This window comes from Artemia sp. Qi Xiang Cuo, chromosome 2 (genome assembly GCF_049724085.1).
Source record: "Artemia sp. Qi Xiang Cuo chromosome 2, ASM4972408v1, whole genome shotgun sequence".
In the NCBI taxonomy this organism is placed as follows: domain Eukaryota; kingdom Metazoa; phylum Arthropoda; class Branchiopoda; order Anostraca; family Artemiidae; genus Artemia; species Artemia sp. Qi Xiang Cuo.
Genome location: NC_142795.1, coordinates 73,043,170 through 73,062,692, shown reverse-complemented (window position 1 = coordinate 73,062,692; position 19,523 = coordinate 73,043,170). Strand labels below are relative to the sequence as shown.

Here is a 19,523-nt window from a genome sequence, read left to right as displayed (position 1 = left end):
AACTAAGTATGTGAAATACGAGTTAATGGCCTACTTTTGACATTTCAGGATCCACCTCTGTGAGGCACTGAAGGAGGGGGCACAAATTCTTTTGCTTAGGATATCTATCCAAATGGTTATCTTGGTGGAAAGCGATGGCTATCGACCTTCGTATGAGTATGAGAAGGTATCCGTAAGTTATTGTCATCAGGGATTTGGCAATCTCAGGTTATCAGTCTATTTACTAGGTGGATCTTCAAAATATCAGCCAAACATATTCAGCAGTAACAGTAATGGTTTTGGGTGAACTTGCTCTATACGACCTCTGCAAAAGAAGAGTGACATTGTTTGTCATCTGCATCCATCTGATCTCAGCTAAACAAGGTAGGGCAAGGCCGTATCCCGGGGGGGGGGAGTTACCCGGTTTTAATCCCCCCCCCCGAAATGTTTGACCGAGAAGAAAATAAGTCGAAAATTAGTAAAACCAGGTAAAAATCAGTAAAATTAGTCGAAAACTGAGTCAAAAATTAGTAACCCCCCCCCCCGAAAAAAAAAATCCTGGATCCGCCCGTGAGGTAGAGATTAGTATCTAGGGTTGTTGTGTCTTTAGGTGGTTCGAATTGGATCTGATAGCTTATAGAGCATTTGGTTGTAGAAGCAAGTAGTATTCGAACCTTTAAGGCTTTTTTTCGTGGTTAATATGCGTTTTCACATCTTATGTAAGGCTCATGGACGCAGGAAGCCGATCATGACCTTTACATAGGTGATATAGGCCTTGGGTACATAGGTGACATAGGCCTTGGTTACATAGGTCACATAGGCCTTGGTTACATAGGTGACATAGGCCTCGACATAAGTGATCAAAACAGAAACTCTGGATACAGAGGTCTGTAAAAAGTGGTTATTAGCGTGTCCCTTTTATCGTTGCTTCGTGAACTTCAAGCTGATATTTGGTGTAGTCTTAACTCCAAAACAAAGGTACTATGCACAACACAAACTTTTACCCAGAACACATAGTTGCAAGAGTCGCTCGGTAACCTTTACATAGGTGATATAGGCCTTGGTTACATAGGTGACATAGGCCTTGACATAGGTGATCAAAACAGAAACTCTGGATACAGAGGTCTGTAAAAAGTGGGTTTTAGCGTGTCCCTTTTACCGTTGCTTCATGAACTTCAAGCTGATCTTTGGTGTAGTCTAATTAAAAAAACAAAGGCATTATGCAGAACACAAATTTTTACCCAGAATACATAGTTGCAAGAGTTGCACGGTAATTGTGACCAAAGTGTTTCAGTTGCTGCAACACTTCCAAGGGGCCTTAGTGAAGTTTTTATTTTTGTTTTCTAATTCACTTGTTTTAAGATTATGCTATGTTTTTATCGAAAATGAATGTTTTGGAGAGAAGAGAAAACTTCAATTTATTGAATTTGTATGCTAAGCATAAAGGATAAATTTATCAAAAGCATAAATAGGATTTATTAGCATTTAATAGGCTTGGGATTTGATGACAGGAATAAGCTAATGCACCCGAACAAGACTAACACAGTTTGAAGACTTGGAATAATATTTTGATACCATATACATCAGGCCGATAGGCTAAATTTTATTTCATGGGAGGGAGGAGGCATTTTGTAAAAGACTGCAACTAATATGAAAACTATAGGAACATTTGGTCAAAATACCATAGTCAGTGAAATTTCATCCAGTGGGATGGGGAGGAATTCCCCGTAATTTCTTTCTATAAAACTTTCTTAATGTAGATTATTGCATAAGTGTTCAAGGTTGTTTGTTTTAACTTCATTCTTGGTACCAATGTTTCCGTCTTTGCCAAAATAGGAACTTCCCTACGGTTTCATTCACAAGATTTTGAATATTGAAATTTATTTGCTGCTAAAATCTCGTAGATGCTATTAATTTATTTTGCAAACTTGACTAAGTTAAAATAAAATCCTAATTAATTCTGTGTACTAGTACTCTTAATTCATTAGCGATACAATAAGAAATTAAAACTTGTTTTTGCTCAGAGTACAGGCTGCGGATAAAATTAAAAAAAATGCTCGTGTATCTGTTTTTTATGACACTTTACTTTTTCCGACAATTTGCATATCCTTAGCGGAACGGAAAAAAGTGCAATTCAACCGCTAAAATGCAGCCTTTTTCTTTTTTCTGCAAAAATCTTTACGTTTTAACGCCTATTTGCAAAGTTGAAAATTTTACAATTTGCATATATAAATAGCGGACCTGCAGAATATTAGAGGCATAGCGGTTTACGAGACCGTAGGAAGGCTTGCAAAAAAATATAATAGGACCATTATAAGGCGAAATTGGTGACATTTACTTAGTTTTAAGGACCTAATATGATTTTATTGCTCAAATTTGAATTTCAAATGCAAAGGATAGGCATAAAGCAGCAATAGTTAGGCATTAGTGTTGTCGAAATGGCCATAATTCATACCGTGATTGCTAGGCCTTGAGTTTTGGCTATTTTGGGGTAGCTTATCTGTCTAAAATATCTTTCAATTGCAGCATAAGGGATATTGAGGCTAGCAAGTGCTAACAAAAATTGGTCCAATCAAGAAGGTTCTTTTTGATACCCATGGATATAAATGAATATTTTTGTATTTTGGCTATCCGTGGTCAGAATTTTTTCGCAAATGATTTAAAATTAGTTTTATAGTGTTTTTTCTCAGATGTTCCAACTCGATACAATCGGACCGATTGAGTAGATTTGGGGAATAAGGCCAGTAGCGGTTCTGACCTCTCTTGGGCCTGAGGCAGACTCTAGATTAGTGCCTCCCCCTCCTCCTCCCATCTCACAGAAATTTTCAGGATATATTTTAGCAAAATTTTCATTTATTAACATAATTTTTAGTTATTAACAAAGTTTCAACACAAAATATCACAAAAACCTAAAAATTTATTAAATTCGGTTTATTTAATTTTATTTTCAAGGTTTGGTGATGAAGATGTGGGAAAAATGAAAGTTTCGGATTCAACTTAATTATACTTACTGCTAACTGCGCCCTCTACTTTATTTAAATGAAAAAAAAAAAATACAAAATGATTATAAACGTTAGATTATTTATTTGAAATTTTGCACCCCTAAAATATCTGTGCCCGGAGAAAATTCTTCCTCTACCCCTCCTAAAAACCCTCTGTATAAAGCTCAAAATTGTGATAAACTAAGGGCGGCCCTTGATTATGCACCAGGTTTGTGTAAAAGCAATGGTTCAATTATACGGATAAGGAGAGTCTCGGTTACTGGTATAGCTTTGATTGCAAACTAATGATCTTATTGAAGACCAAAGACAATTGCAAATGGTCTTAGTGAAGCTTTATGTGTGATAACTTTGAATTTTTATTTGACCCTCTTTTGGATTTTTTCCTTCCTGAAGTTGGTTAATTATTTGTTTTTCTTTGTTTGTGCTTATAGCATTTTATGTCCTTTTTGCGTTTTTTTTTGCTTTCCTTTCTTTTCATTTTGTTATCCTCGTACTCCACATTGTGATTTTTGCTTTCTGAAGGTAATAAAATATACTACTACTGCAACATAGATTATGTCGCTGGTAAAAGTTTTTACCCCACCCCTTCCTTAGCTATAATAAAACGATGCTCCTCTTTGATTCTCTACCCTATGATATTTTAATTTTCCACTTTTTTTGGGGGGGATGGTGACAAAAGAGACAGTAGCAATATTGGCTACCGACAAATCAGCAAAAAAGAAAGAAAAAAAAGGAAATGCCAAGGAAAAGTCGGCCCCTAAATGATCCCCGTCACCAAGGCCGTATCCAGGGTGGGGGTTTACCCGGTTTGAACCCCCTCCCCCCGAAATTTTTGACCGAGTCGAAAATTAGTAAAACCTTAGTAAAAATTAGTAAAATTAGTCGAAAACCGAGTCGAAAATTAGTAAAACCCCCCCGAACAAAAATCCTGGATCCGCTCTTGTCCGTCACCAATGTGTATATAAAAGAAGCTCAACGCAAACTCAAAGGATTTGCTCAATACGACGAAAGTGGCTAAAAAGGCACGTCAAAGTATGCTGCAGAGCTACGTTTGGTTGCTTTCTCTATTGCTCAAGACATCAACCCTCCAACCAACGGTGACCAAGGATGAATAAATTGTGTGTGTTGACTTCTTGCCCCCTCCCACAGCTAAAGATCTGTCGGCTTGTGTTTTCACCCTTGCAATTAATGTATTTTCTACTCTTTAAATGAGAAAAGGAAAAAAATATAAACGGAAATAAATCAGCACTATTAGAGGACTGACTTCAATTATTGTTTCTTCTACTTCTCCTTCAACATGTCAAATAAAGCCACTTACTTCCGTCTCAAAGTAATTCTTGTCGTAAAATATATGCTTTTCTTCCCATTTCGTTTTTGTTTGTGCTTTAAGTGAAAAGGGAACAATATTCTTGTAGTCCCCGCTGCCTTTTCGTCAGTTCCTTGGGACGTGTCTAAAATTTTAAGCTCTTCCTGATCGATCTCAAGCCATATAGATTTCCCAGTTTCTGTGGTAATAAAAAGCTAGACCAAAGTCTTAGGTTTTCAGACAAGTCGTAGAGCACATAGGCAAAACATTCAGAAGATGGATTGTATCAGAAGAGTTTACCCGTGGAGTTTTGTTTCGTATTTGAGAGGAGGTACCACTATGCAACCCAGCCCGGCTCCCAAGAGCAGCTTTGCTATCTTCTGTCACGTAATTTTGTCGCCTGATTCGGTCTGGATGATCTGAATAACACACAGCTGGTCCCATTAGTGTCTATAATTTTCGACCCCCCCTTTCCTATTGGGATCAAAGTATTTCTTCACCGTTAAAGTTTCGTCTAGTTAGAAGGGCGTCCATATATACATGGGCATCGGGGCCCGATTCCTCAAAATATTCAGAAGATGGATTGTATCAGAAGAGTTTACCCGTGGAGTTTTGTTTCGTATTTGAGAGGAGGTACCACTATGCAACCCAGCCCGGCTCCCAAGAGCAGCTTTGCTATCTTCTGTCACGTAATTTTGTCGCCTGATTCGGTCTGGATGATATGAATAACACACAGCTGGTCTCATTAGTGTCTATAATTTTCGACCCCCCCCCCTTTTCTATTGGGATCAAAGTATTTCTTCACCGTTAAAGTTTCGTCTAGTTAGAAGGGCGTCCATATATATACATGGGCATCGGGGCGTCCATAAATACATGGGCATCGGGGCCCGCTTCCTCCTAAAAATCATGATTCCTGTATGTGTCCCCTTTTATTTGACTTTTTTGGTCTATTGATTTTTTTTTTTTATTTTTTTTTTTTAATAGGGTCCCTGTCTTTAGTAGACTAAACTTCGTCGCTGCGTTATTTTGGATATTGCTGGCTTCAATTGTAGATGCTTTAGATTTGTTTTTTTTACGCTCTCGTGGAAGCAGCTCGTTTTCTTTTTTTTTTATTTATTTAAGTCATACGACACTAATTAATTTAGTTTGAACACTTTTTAGTGAGCTTAAGATTTCCTTTTAAGAAAAAGGTAAGAAACTTAGAAAAAGACTCCCTAAATCCTTTGCAAAACCATTTAGGGATATAGGCAACAATTTGTTTTGAAGGATATCTAACTTAGTTCGGGGAGGGGTCAAGGAAGGGTCATGTCATTGTTGTACTGTTACGGCGTCAATGACTGTTTTCAACAAACCGATTTTCTTCTGAGGAATGTTGTCTGTGTATTATGATTTTTCAAGGCGACAGTACAAACACCTAGGTATACAATAAATCTAAAGTGGAAACAAGTTGGTAAGGAAGGAATAGTTGAAAACAGCTTTGCTCGGTATCGTTAGCTGGTTATTTAACATTCAACAAAGTAAAAACATTAAGAAAACCAATCGAGGATGATTTCCAATACATCAGAAAAAATATCACAACAAAATACAAGGCACATATTTTGGCAGACTTCTGCTAAGGCGTCCTTGGCTCTCTCACTCTCTCTCCTTATGTATATACGAGTACATATATCTATATATATATAAATATATATATATATATATATATATATATATATATATATATATATATATATATATATATATATATATATATATATATATATACATATATATATATATATATATATATATATATATATATATATATATATATATATATATATATATATATATATATATATATATATATATATATATATATATATATATATATATATATATATATATATATATATATATATATATATATATATATATATATATATATATATATATATATATGAGTGTGTGTGTGTGTCTGTCTTGAAAAAAATTCTTTGTTTTGTTTAAAGTCATCTATAGCCAGTGTAGTCTCTAAATATATTTATTTCACGGGCAGCACTGTCGTTTTCATCCTCTATGAATTAAAATGAGACAAGAAACTATCTTTTCTTTTTTGCCAGCCAAATGACAAGCTTTTTACTAGCTTTGTAAAGGTCTTTTCAATCGCTTTCATCATGTTACGAAAGGGAAAACGTTTATAGCCTTGTTTGTTTCTTTATATTCAAAATTCTCACTGCTTGTTCCCACGCCGTTCAATTCTTCCGTTTTTTCACAATTAATAATAAAGTTTTCAGCTTCGCCCCTATCTCTTCTTACATTAAAATTTGACTGTAGCTTGCCGTAGTTATGATTTCAGGGATTTTAATTGTTCCAATTATTTATTGCTTATGTCATTCCTTAGCAGTTTTGGTTGAAAGGCTTCCGCGTTTTGGATTTAATACTGTTGCAGGGGTAGTTTTTTGGCCAACTTTTGATTTGTGTTTTTAAATCCTCGAATAACCAGATTATTAAAGGAAATTTGTAATTGTAAAGGCAAAACAATATACCAACATATATATATATATATATATATATATATATATATATATATATATATATATATATATATATATATATATATATATATATATATATATATATATATATATATATATATATATATTAATGATTGATAAAAATATGAAGTGAACTTTTTAGAAAAATTTAATTTTTTTTACTTTGAGGGAGCCCGCGGGCCTGAAGCCTTCTTTTATACCTGTGTGTAAACCTTTAGTGAGGGTATGATAATTTTATTAACGGATTTTGATACTTTAGAAAAATTGGTATTTTAAGCTAAAGTTCTGCTTTTGATGGTCTTAGGATATGTCTCTAGTCTTTCCGTGTATCTTAATAAAGTCCTCATATGGAGTCCATCCTTCCTCCCTTTTCGAAGGTATGCTAAACAGACACTTTCTTGCGAATTCAATTCAGCTGCTCTAAAAATGACACTGGAACTGATAATTCTACGTACAATTTACGACTTCTCGCATTAGTTACATATTGTATCTATTCGAATATCCTTACCATAAAACCGTCTACGCTGAGAGCTTAAAACTGCAGTCACCCCCAGCTGGCTGCTATCAGGGGGTCTTTTGTACTAAGGACAATAGGATTTGTGAAATAGTTATACCCTAGGCTACCGCAATAGAGAAATTGTCACTGTCTGATTTTAGTTTTTGTCACTCGAGATAAGGAGTTCGTTAAGATACCTGAAAACCAGGTGAATAAAAGCCAAAATTGCCGATCGTAATCACGATTTAAAGTAATATATCGCCTGGATTTCATGCTTCAGACAATACGCCTCTATTTTATAGCATAAGGGGACCTGCTTGACAAGCCTCGAGCTAATAAAATCCCCAGTTGGCTTAGGTGGTGGCCGGCGTTTACCCCCCCCCTCCCCCGGCGATGACTCTCCCGTATAATACCCCCTCGGAACCCCCCCCCCGGAAAATACCCTCCTGAAGAAAACGTGGAAATATCCCCCCGCGGAAAATACCCCCCTACGGAAAATAGCCCCCGAGGAAAATACCTCCCCCCCGAAAAATACCCCCGTGGAAAATAAGGCTTTCCAAATTTGAGAATTTTATTTGAGTTTTATTTTTTTTATTTACGTAGGGGGAAGGAATTTTTGTACTTGTGTATTATGCGCCACTTACTCAAGTTTACGCTGTGTAAAATTCGACAACGCAACGGTTTTTTTGTTAGTTTCTTCGTTACTTTAAAAATAAATATGGGCTATAGATTTGCACATTAGGGGGGGGGGGGGATAAAGTATAGGGCGTCTGTGTGCAAAATCTGTTTGGTACAATTATTCTGCATATTAGAGAGATAGATAGAGAAGTGTATTTTAAAGGTAAATATACGGCCACGAACACAGTAAAATAATATAAATGAAAGGCACAAATAACATAAACTTTGATTAGTATTCATCAGTAGATACTTGAATGGAGCGCTACATTAACCTAATAATAGTGCTTAATACTTGGAAAAACGGTCATCGAAAAAAAAACACTTAACGCTTGGAAAAAACACTTAAATGAAACATTACATTTACTTTATACTGGATTTTTGTTAAATTTCCAGATACCTCGCTATTCTTCTTTAATTTTTTAGTGGCCATATACCTAGAAAGAATTGTTTTCTGACTTTAAACTGTCCTATTTGGCTTTCAACTGTCCTATTTCAGACTGTATATTTGGCTTTAAAATACACTTATTTATCTATCTATCCAACATGCAGAATAATTGTACCAAACACATTTTGCATGCAGACCCGATATACTTAACCAAACACCCCCCCCCGTAAACGCCTCCCCCCCCCCCGTAATGTGCAAATCTATAGCCCAAGTTTATTTCTGAAGTAACGAAGAAACTAACGAAAAAACCGGTGTGTTCTCGAATTTTACACAGCGTAAACTTGAATGAATGGCGCATAATACACAAGTACCAAAATTCCTTCCCCCTATGGAAACCAAAAAAATGGAACTCAAATAAAATTCTCAAATTTAGAAAGCTTTATTTTCCACGTGGCGGGGGGGGGATATTTTTCGCGGGGGGTATTTTTCGCAGGGGGTATTTGTCGCGGGGGGTATTTTACGGGAGGTATTTTCCGGGGGGGTAAACGCCCTGAAGCGGCTTAGGTAACTCATACGATGGTAAACGACACTTCGTCATATTGACCCTTGTATTTAACCCCTTTAAACCCAAAACGCTTGGTCATCAAACCATGTCGTCTTTTATTTTTTGTTTGGCTGTCAAGGCATTTCGAATTATACGTTTTGTCTCAAATATTTTAAAGTACTTCTTTTACTTCTTCTCATTTTCTCTTACTTCTTCTCATTTTCGCTCAATTTTTCTATATCTCACTAATGGAAAGCTGCTTTTAATCGCTTGAGTAGTTGACTAGACACCTGAAAGACCTATTTGTTTTATAAGGAACTGGTCGAAAACCAGTAATCGAAAATCGAAGTTGCTCGAAACCACTGATCGACAATATCGTAGTCTATTAGCCTGTGATGGATATTTAAGTTTTATACTCTTCTGTATTTTGGAAAATTACCAGAATCTTTGGCATTCTATCCCCCCATCCCACCAAGACGGGAGCAACATTTGAATATAACGTAATTTACGTAACTTTGACAATAAAATACTAAACGTAATTTAGACAATAAAATGCAAGTCACATTTTTCATTTTATCATTTTTCATGTAGGCAGCGCAATAGTGCTGCCTAAGTAAAGAACGATGTTGGCACAATGTATTTTTTTTTCTTTTAGACCATGGCGCTTCGTATCGAAGGAGTTGTCGTAGAAACTTCAAAAAGGGCTCATTTGATTGGAAATTGGAAGGGCTTGTGCCCTTTTTAATAGTCAAAAGTGACTTAATGGCAACCAACACCCCTTCCACTCCCACCATTTCTCTAAACACATCCAATCAACATTTTGAGATTGCCCATTTTGTTCAACGTAGTTGAAAGTTCTGGAAATTAGGTCTTTGAGGATGATAAACCCCACACACCCCTCAATGCAATGTTTGTTAGTTATGCCCTGGGGGCATATAAGGTTGTTTAGAGAGGGTTGTCATAGAAACTTCAAAAAGGGCTCATGCAATTGGAAATTGCAAGGGCTAGTGCCGTTTTTAATGGTAGAAAGTGATTGGAGGGCAACTAACCCCCCGCTCACGGCCTCCATTTCCCCCAACACATCCAATCAAAATTTTGAGGCAGCCATTTTTTTCAACGTAGTTGAAAGTTCTAAAAATTATTTCTTTTAGGATGACCCCCCCCCCCCACACAGCCCTCAGGGCAAGGGTTGTAAGTTATGCCCGGGGGCATATAAGGTTTTATGGAAAGCGTTGTTGTAGAAACTTCAAAAATGGCTTATTCGATTCGAAATTGAAAGAGCTAGTGCCCTTTTTAATAGTCAAAAGTGATTGGAGGGCAACTAACCCCCCTCTCAAGTCCACCATTTCCCCAAACACATCCAATCCAAATTTTGAGATAGCCGTTTTGTTCAGCGTATAACGTTTATGAAATTAGTTCTTTGAGGATGGCAAATCCCCCCCCCCCACAACCCTAAGGGCAAGGGTTTTAAGTTATGCCCTGGGGGCATATACAGTTCTTATAGAAAATGTTGTCGTAGAAACTTCGAAAAGGGCTCACTCGATTGGAAACTGATAGGGCTGGTGCCCTTTTAAATAGTCGAAAGTGACTATTTAAAAGGGCAGGGCAACTAACACCCCTCTCACGTCCGCCATTTCCCCAAACACATCCATTCAACATTTTGAATTTGAACTTTCAACATAGTTGAAAGTTCTGAAAAGTAGGTCTTTAAGGATGACACATAAAACCTTATATGCCCTGGGGGCATATAAGGTTTTTAGAGAAAGCTTTGTTGTAGAAACTTCAAATAGGGCTCATTCGATTGGAAATTGAAAGGGCTAGTGCCCTTTTTAATAATCAAAAGTGATCGAAGGGCAACTCTTACGTCCACCATTTCCCCAAATACATCCAATAAAAATTTTGAGATAGCCATTTTGTTCAACGTAATTTAAAGGTCTGGAATTAGGTCTTTGAGGATGACACCCCCCCCCCTCCCACAACCCTCAGAGAAAGGGCTGTAAGCTATGCCCTGGGGGCATATAAGGTTTTTGTAGAAAGTATTGTCGTAGAAACTTCAAAAAGGGCTTATTCGATTGGAAATTGAAAGAGCTAATGCCCTTTTAATAATCGGAAGAAATTGGAGGGCAACTAACCCCCCTCTCAAGACCACTATTTCCCCGAACACATTCAATCAAAATTTTGAGATAGCCATTTTGTTCAACGTAGTTGAATGGTCCGGAAATTATGTCTTTGAGGATGACAAACCCCCCACAGTCCCGGGGCATAGGCTGTAATTTATGCCCTGGGGGCATTTAAGGTTTTTATAGAAAGTATTGTCGTAGAAACTTCAAAAAGGGCTCATTCAATTGGAAATTGAGAGGGCTATTAACCTTTTTAATAGTCGAAAGTAATCGGAGAGAGAATCACCCCCCCCCCCCCTTACGCCCATCCTTTCCCCAAACATTTACAATCAACATTTTGATATGGCGTTTTTGTTCAACGTAGTTGAAAGGTCTTGAACTTATGGCTTTGGGATGACAACCCTCGCACCATAGCCCCCAGGACAAGGGTCGTAAGTTCTGCCCTTGGGACATATAAGGTTCTTATAGAAATTTTTGTGGTAAAAGCTTCAAAAAGGGCTCATTAGATTAGAAATTGAGAGGACTAGTGCCTGTTTCATCAGTCGAAGGTGATGAGAGGGCAAATGCCCCTTCCCCCCACGCCCATCATTTCCCCAAACACTTCCAATCAAAATTATGAGATAGATATTTTTCTTAACGTATTTAAAAGTCTAGAAATTATGTCTTTGAGGATAACAAATCCCCCCAGCCCTCAGGGCAAGGGTTGTGAGCTATACCCTGGGAACATATAAGGTTTTTATAGAAAGCACGGTCATATAGACTTCGGAAGGGGGTTCATTAGATTGGTAATCAGACGCTCTAGTGCTCTTTTTAAGAGTCAACGTTATCGGAGGCAGGTATCCCCCTCCACACACATACGTCGTATTGTCCCGAAATGCATCTAATAGAAATTTTGAGATAGCCATTCTATTCAAAAAAGTCTAAATATCATATAACAAGGCTTTTGGGGTTGAAACAAACCCCAGAGATTAGGGTAAAGGGTTGTAAGTTACGCCCAGGGGGTATTTAATGTTTTTACGGAAGGGATGGTTGGTTAACTTTAGAAATGGGTCAGTCTTATTTCCTGAAAAAGACTATGTCAATATAAAACGAACTGAAATTAATTAAGAAACACTTTTTTCACAAAATAAGTTTTTCAAAAAAAAGTAAAGAACTCCATTAAACCAAAACTGAACAAAAATAGAATCAAACAATCTACTAAGCATACAACTACCACGATTCAGTATCAATAAATAAATGAAACCCAAAACAAACAGAAATCAGAGGCAACGCTGTAGCGTTGCCTATAGTAAAGGCCATACGGCTCCAATGTTTTATTATTTATTATGTATTTATTTTTTTCCAGAAGCACTTCATATGGAAGGGGTCGTCGTAGAAGCTTCAAAGGGGGCTCATTCGATTTGATATCGAGAGTTCTAGTTCCCTTTTTAATAGTCGAAAATGATTGGAGGGCAGCTGGCCCCCCACGACCATCATTCCCCCAAACACATCCAATCAAAATTTTGAGATAGCCATTTTGTTCAGCGTAGTTGATTTCCAGATAGAAAATATGTTTTTGAGGAGGATACTCTCCCACAACCCTCAGGGCAAGGGTTTTAAGTTATGCCCTGGGGGCATATACGGTTTTTATAGAAGGCGTTGTCGTAGAAACTTCAAAACAGGCTCATTGGATTGGAAATCAAAGAGCTAGTGCCCTTTTTAATAGTTGAAAGTGATTGGAGTGTAACTAGCCCCCCACGCCCATCCTTCCCCCACACACAACCACTAGCCATTTTCAGAGATTCATTTTGTTCTTAGGCGATGTTGTCTAGACAGAAATATCGTTTTTGAGGAGGACAATCACCCGCAACTCACCGGTCAATAGTCATAAGTTGCTCCCGGCGGATGTATATTGTTTTCACAGAAGGCATTGTTAGAATAACTTCCAATCATATTCATTTGATTAGAAGTTATAGGGCTAGTGCCCTTTTTAATAGTCGAAAATGATCGGAGGGCAACTAGCCCCCCCACGCCCATAATTCCCCCAAACACATCCAATGAAAATTTTGAGATAGCGATTTTGTTCAGCGTAGTTGATTTCCAGATAGAAAATATGTTTTTGAGGAGGACACTCCCCAAGAACCTTCAGGGTAAGGGTTTAAAGATATACCCTGGGGGCATATAAGGTTTTTATAGAAAGCGTTGTCGTAGAAACTTCAAAAAAAAGGCTCATTCGATTGGAAATTCAAAGGGATAGTGCCCTTTTTAATAGTCGAAAGTGATTGGAGGGCACCTAGCCCCCCCCCCCCACCCCCCTCAGTCCCCCCAACCCAACCCAACAAAATTTTGAGATAGCCAGTTTGTTTAGCGTAGTTTATTTAAAGATAGAAAATATATTTTTTAGGAGGAAAATCCCCCACAAACCTCGGGGCAAGGGTTTTAAGTTATGCCCTGGGGGTATATAAGGTTTTTATAGATGGCGTTGTCATAAAAACTTCAAAAAAGGCTCTTTCGATTGGAACTTCAAAGGGATAGTGCCGTTTTTAATAGTCAAAAGTGATTGGAGGGCAACTATTCCCCCCCCCCCTACGCCCATCAGTCCCCTGAACACATCCAATTATAATTTTAAGATAGCCATTTTGGTTCAGCGTAGTTGATTTTAAGATTGAAAATATACTTTTGAGAAGGAGACTCCACCAAAACCCTCAGGACAAGGGTATTAAGCTATATCCTGGGGGAATATACGGTTCTTATAGAAGGGGCTGTGGTAGAAACTTCAAAACAGGCTCATTCGATTGAAAATTAAAGGGATAGTGCCCTTTTTAATAGTCAAAAGTGATTGGAGGGCAACTAGCCCCCCCCCCCCGCCACGCCCATTCTTTCCCCAAACACATCCAATCAAACTTTTGAGATAGCCATTTTGTTCAGTGTAGTTGATTTCCAGATAGGAAATAAGTTTTTGAGGAGGACACTCCCCCACAACCCTCAGGGCAAGAGTTTTAAGTTATGCCCTGGGCATATAAGGTTTTTATAGAAGGCGTTGTTGTAGAAACTTCAAAACAGGCACATTCAATTGGAAATCCAAAGGGCTAGTGCCCTTTTTAAGGGGGGTTTATAACTTATGGGAAGGGGTTTTGTATGGGAAGAACACATAGTAAATCTATCCAGATAGAAAATATATTTTTGAGGAGGAAACTCCCCTACAACCCTCAGGGCAAGGGTTTTAAGTTATGCCCCGGGGGCATATAAGGATTTTATATAAGGCGTTGTCGTAGAAACTTCAAAAAAGGCTCATTCAATTGGAAATTCAAAGGGCTAGTTCCCTTTTTAATAGTCAAAAGGGATTGGAGGGCAACTAGCCCCCCCCCACGCCTATCATTTCCCCAAACACATCCAATCAAAATTTTGAGATAGCCATTTTGTTCAGCGTATTTGATTTCCAGATACAAAATATGTTTTTGAGGAGGACAATCCCCCACAAACTTGAGGGCAAGGGTTTTAAGTTATGCCCTGGGGGCATATAAGGTTTTTATATAAGACGGTGTCGTAGAAACTTCAAAAAAGGTTCGTTCGATTGGAAATTCCGAGGGCTAGTGCCCTTTGTAATAGTCAAAAGTGATTTGAGGGCAACTAACCCCCCTCTCACGCCCTCACTTTCCCCAAACACATCCAATCAAAATTTTAAGACAGCCATTTTATTAAACGTAGTTTTAAGTTCGGGAAATTAGGTCTTTGAGGATTACAAATCCCCCAAAGCGCTCAGGGCAAGGGTTGTAATTTAAGGATTCTCCGAATCCTTCATGTTATTTCTTATGGAAGTGATGCTCGTATAAACTTTAGAGAGGGCTCATTTGATTGAAAATTGAAAGTTCTTGTTCACTTTTTAAGAGTCAAAAGAGATTGAAGGGCAACTAGCCCCTCTCCCTCCTTCACGCCCTAAATGCATCAGATAAAAATTTTGAGATAGACACTTTGCTAAAATAGTTCAAAGTACTGATAACAAAAAACTCCGGTGTCGACACAGCCCACCAGGGCCCAGGGGTAGGCGTTGTAAGTTATGCCCTGGGGCATAACTTATTAAGGGGGGCTTATAACTTATGGGAAGTTGTTTTGTATGGGAAGAACACATAGAAAATATATTATAATTATCCAGTTATAAGGTTAAAATACATACTCTGTGATAGATGCAAAATTGTTTTGGCACACAAAATCCTATTAATGTCAATTCCAAACAGCCGTGATTATATTGTGTCAGGAAGTTAAATGGTCTAAACCCCCTTATTGGAGCTATTTTTTCAATCCATTCATTGTCTTCAATCGCTTTCCACATGTTATGCAAGCTGTCTATTGTTAATATATAAGGTTTTTATCAAAGAGGTAATCGTATAGACTTTGAAAAAAGCCTCGTTCGATTTAAATTGAAAGTTCTAGATCCGTTTTTAAAGTCAAGAATAATCGGACAGTAAGCACCCCCCCCCCCATGCCATAAAACCTTGAAATTTTATGCAATCAAAAACGAACAAAAATTAATTAAAAAAAACTTTCCTAAAAACAAGTTTTTCAAAGAAAAGTAAAGGCCATTTTAAACTTAAGCTCAGCAGATACAAATACCCGTTAAAATTCAAACTCAAAACGACCAGAAATTACTTTTAAAGAATAAATGAAACCCAAAAAGAACAGAAATTAAATAAGCAATCATAGCAAAAAACATACAACAAGTAATAATATAAATGAATAAATAAATCTTAAAGCGAGTAATGCTTAGATTAAATAGGAAAATCAAGCTTAAAACGAAAAAAAATATTTGCTATTAAAGTATAAATGAAACTTGAAAACGAACAGAAATTAAATAAACAATCAATGCAAACAAACATACAATAGATATTAAAGTAAATGAATAAATAAATCTTAAAACGAGTGAAACTTAAATTGGATATGCAAATCAAGTTTTAATCGAATAAAAATAACTACAAACAAGAGTTTGGGTATCGTCTCACTGCAGAAGCCTAAAACCTACTGCGTCATTGGCGCTTTACTGAAAACGAATTATATTACAAATGTTTTCTTTTGTACTTAATATTGAAAATAAATATTAAAATTACAGTAAAATTTTGAATTGATGAGCTTTTAGCAATTAATATTATGCATCAAATATTCAGTTTAATTTATTAGTTCTTTTCAAGATTGGTCAAGACAAATATAGTTTCACTACAAGCAAAATTTGGATACTGCTCTCTTGTTTAACAGTAAAAACCTAAAGTCTTCTGCGTCATTGGTGCTTCACTGAAAATGAGTTACTCGTATATTACAAATTAATTATTTTCCAGTTCTTACAGCATTGAAAATGAAAATAAAAATTACAGTGAAAAAAAATCTTGAACTGATGGATCTTTCAACAATTAATATAATTATATATCTAATATTCAATTTGATTTTGACTCATATAGTTCAAGACTCATATAGTTTTGCCATTTTTTTTTTAACTCTGCCATTTTTTTTAAATAATCGTGTTATTTTGTTATGTGAACATTATATGGCTTCTAGGCATTTATATTTTAGCGGAAAAATGCACCTCAAACTTTGTGGAACATGCATTTTCTTGCATGAAACACCAAAATATAATAAAATGTCAAGTTTGGGAGTGTTCCACCACTCGCAAACAAGTGCCATTGGTATTTTTGAATCTGCATGGTCAATTTAGGGGGTGGAGGGTAGGCTAATTTTCGTAGCAGCCCCATTCCGTCGTGGTATGGTTCACATTTTCAACACCTGGCGTCCGGACTATTATATAATCTACCAAGCATACAACTACCCCAAATCAGTATCAATAAATAAATGAAACCCAAAACGAACAAAAATTAAAATAAATATTAGAGTCAAACTCAAAACGAGCATAAATTAATGTGAGTTGGGTTCAAAACTCATATGCTTTCTAAAAGCCAGAATATAATTTGTACTTTACTGAAAAAAAATTCAAATGAGTTTACTGAAAAAAAAATGTGCATTGTCAATCTAATATACATATGCTGGTATTTATTCCCTAAAATCTTAATTAATTTTTTAATTTCTTAAAATTACAAAAGTGAAAATATTTCAAAGAATTGTTTTCTGTAAAGCGCCAATGACGCAGTAGGTTTTAGGCTTCTGCAGTGAGACGATACCCAAACTTTTGTTTGTAGTTATTTTTATTCGATTCAAACTTGATTTGTATATTCAATTTAAGTTTCACTCGTTTTAAGATTTATTTATTCATTTACATTAACATTTATTGTATGTTTGTTTGCATTGATTGTTTATTTAATTTCTGTTCGTGTTAAGGTTCATTTATACTTTAATAACAAAATATTTTTTTTCTTTTTAAGCTTGATTTTCATATTCAGTCTATGCATTACTCGCTTTAAAATCTATTTATTCATTTATATTATTACTTGTTGTATGTTTTTTGCTATGATTGTTTATTTAATTTCTGTTCGTTTTGGGTTTCATTTATTCTTTAATAGTAATTTCTGGTCGTATTGAGTTTGAATTTTAACAGGTATTTGTATCTCCTGAGCTTAAATTTAAAATGCCATTTACTTTTCTTTGAAAAACTTATTTTTCGGAAAGTTTTTCTTAATTAATTAAAATAAATAACAGAGTCAAACTCAGAACGAGCAGAAATTAATATGACTAGGGTTCTAAACCTCTATGCTTTCTAAAAGCCAGAATACAATTTTTACTTTACTTAAAGAAGCTCTTTTAACAGTTTTCATTTTTATAACTTTAAGAAATCAAAAATTAGTTAAGATTTTAAGGAATTAATATCAGCATATGTATATTAAACTGACAATGTACATTTTTTTCAGTAAATCCATTTGATTTTTTTTTTCAGTAAAGTACAAATTATATCCTGGCTTTTAGAAAGCATAGGGATTTAGAATCCTATTTGACTAAGGGTTTAGAACTCGGTGACAGTTATCTCCATACATGGAGACGAGAAAGGTTCTAGTCTTCCTTCGAAGCTCTTCCCTTGTGATAAAAAGACTTCTAATCTTCGAAAACGTTTTAATTATGTGTACCAATACAAAAAAAACTTAGAAAAATTTTAGCCGAATGCCACTTTTGACGTTTTTTTCAATATTCAGCTTTATCTTTTTTTTTTCATTGATTGTTATTGTTATTATTCTAAGGCTTCTTTGCAATTAACTCAGCTCCATAAGCAATAATGGGTAGCCTTCCTCTTTGAAACCATGTGTCGTTTACAATTTTCACAATTTGCGTCGCGTTTCCATGTAATTCACCTGTTTTTATTTTTTTATGGATAAGAGCACCCCCCCCCCCCGTCCTGAAATTGTTTCTGAATAGATCTCTACCTAAAATTGTTACAAGAAATACGTAAGTATGAAGCACTAGAACCTTATGGTCCATACCGGTGTTGCTGATCTCCGTTTCGTGGCCCTTCAGCCAGGAATGACAATGGGGGGGGGGCAGCCATCTTGTGCTTTCGCACACCCTTCCTGCTTACAAAAGATAAATCCATCTAAATAATACAACAAAAATATTTCTACTTCAATATCTCTTTAAGTTCAGTAAAATGCGTGAATTTTTATTTATAAACCTTCCATATTCATCAAAATTGTATTGTCACAAAAAAAACCTTTTTATCAGACTTTTCTATTCATTAATTTATTGAACTTATTATTTAATATTTAAATATATTCATTCAAGATTAATAATTTATAAAACTTTAAATATATTCTTTAATTTGCTTTAGACAACCATTTTCGTCAATATTCCATGGATTGGATGCATACTGTTGCTTAGTTCTCCCCTCAATATCCGACTTTTATTCTTCCTATTCTTCAAAATTCAAAGACCTTTGTCATCAGCCTTTTCAGCTGCAATTCAAAGTCATCACACCTTCCCCCCAGGATCTTATGAACGGTAATAAAACTTTTTAAAAAGAAAGGATTATGGGTTGATCCGTTGGAAAAAGAAATATTTAATGTTCTATGTGCTCCTATTAAAATAGTTTTGTAAAGGGTATGAACCAAGACCATTATAATCTTTCGACTCGTCCAAAGAAAGAAAAAAGGATAGATGAGAAATTCGTCGTTAGTTTAAATTATATGTGCCCTCTAATACAAGCAATGGGACAAGCCTGTTGCTGTAATTTGCACAAAAGGATTAGATACTTATTTCATTGCATTTATTAGTCTCAGATTCACCGAGCGAGAATTACTATTATTTAGACTTTTTATTAGAGACAAAATCTAAAACTGAAGAAAAATAGTGATTTTTTCAAACAATTTTAACTAATTTTCAGCGTATTTTTAGTCCAAAAACACTGTATATTGAATTTTAAAAATACAATCGAGTAGATGGATAGAACTGAATTTGAACTGTGGAGTAATAGTTGAAATTTTCCTCTTTCTTTGATTTATTAAAACCGTATGAGAGAAGAAGAACCATATGCGAAAACTAGCACAGGGAGCATAAACTGTAAGCATGGAATTAC

At 35.9% G+C, this 19,523-nt stretch overlaps 1 protein-coding gene across 1 annotated transcript in view; it reads left to right on the top strand.

Moving 5' to 3' along the window:
• Nucleotides 1–283: 283 nt before the first annotated feature.
• LOC148955587 (uncharacterized) overlaps nt 284–19,523 on the top strand; it is a 152,335-nt gene continuing 133,095 nt past the window's right edge. The window contains exon 1 of the mRNA XM_089108262.1: nt 284–363. The gene's annotated coding sequence lies outside the window, so the exon portion shown is untranslated. The remainder of the gene's footprint in view (nt 364–19,523) is intronic.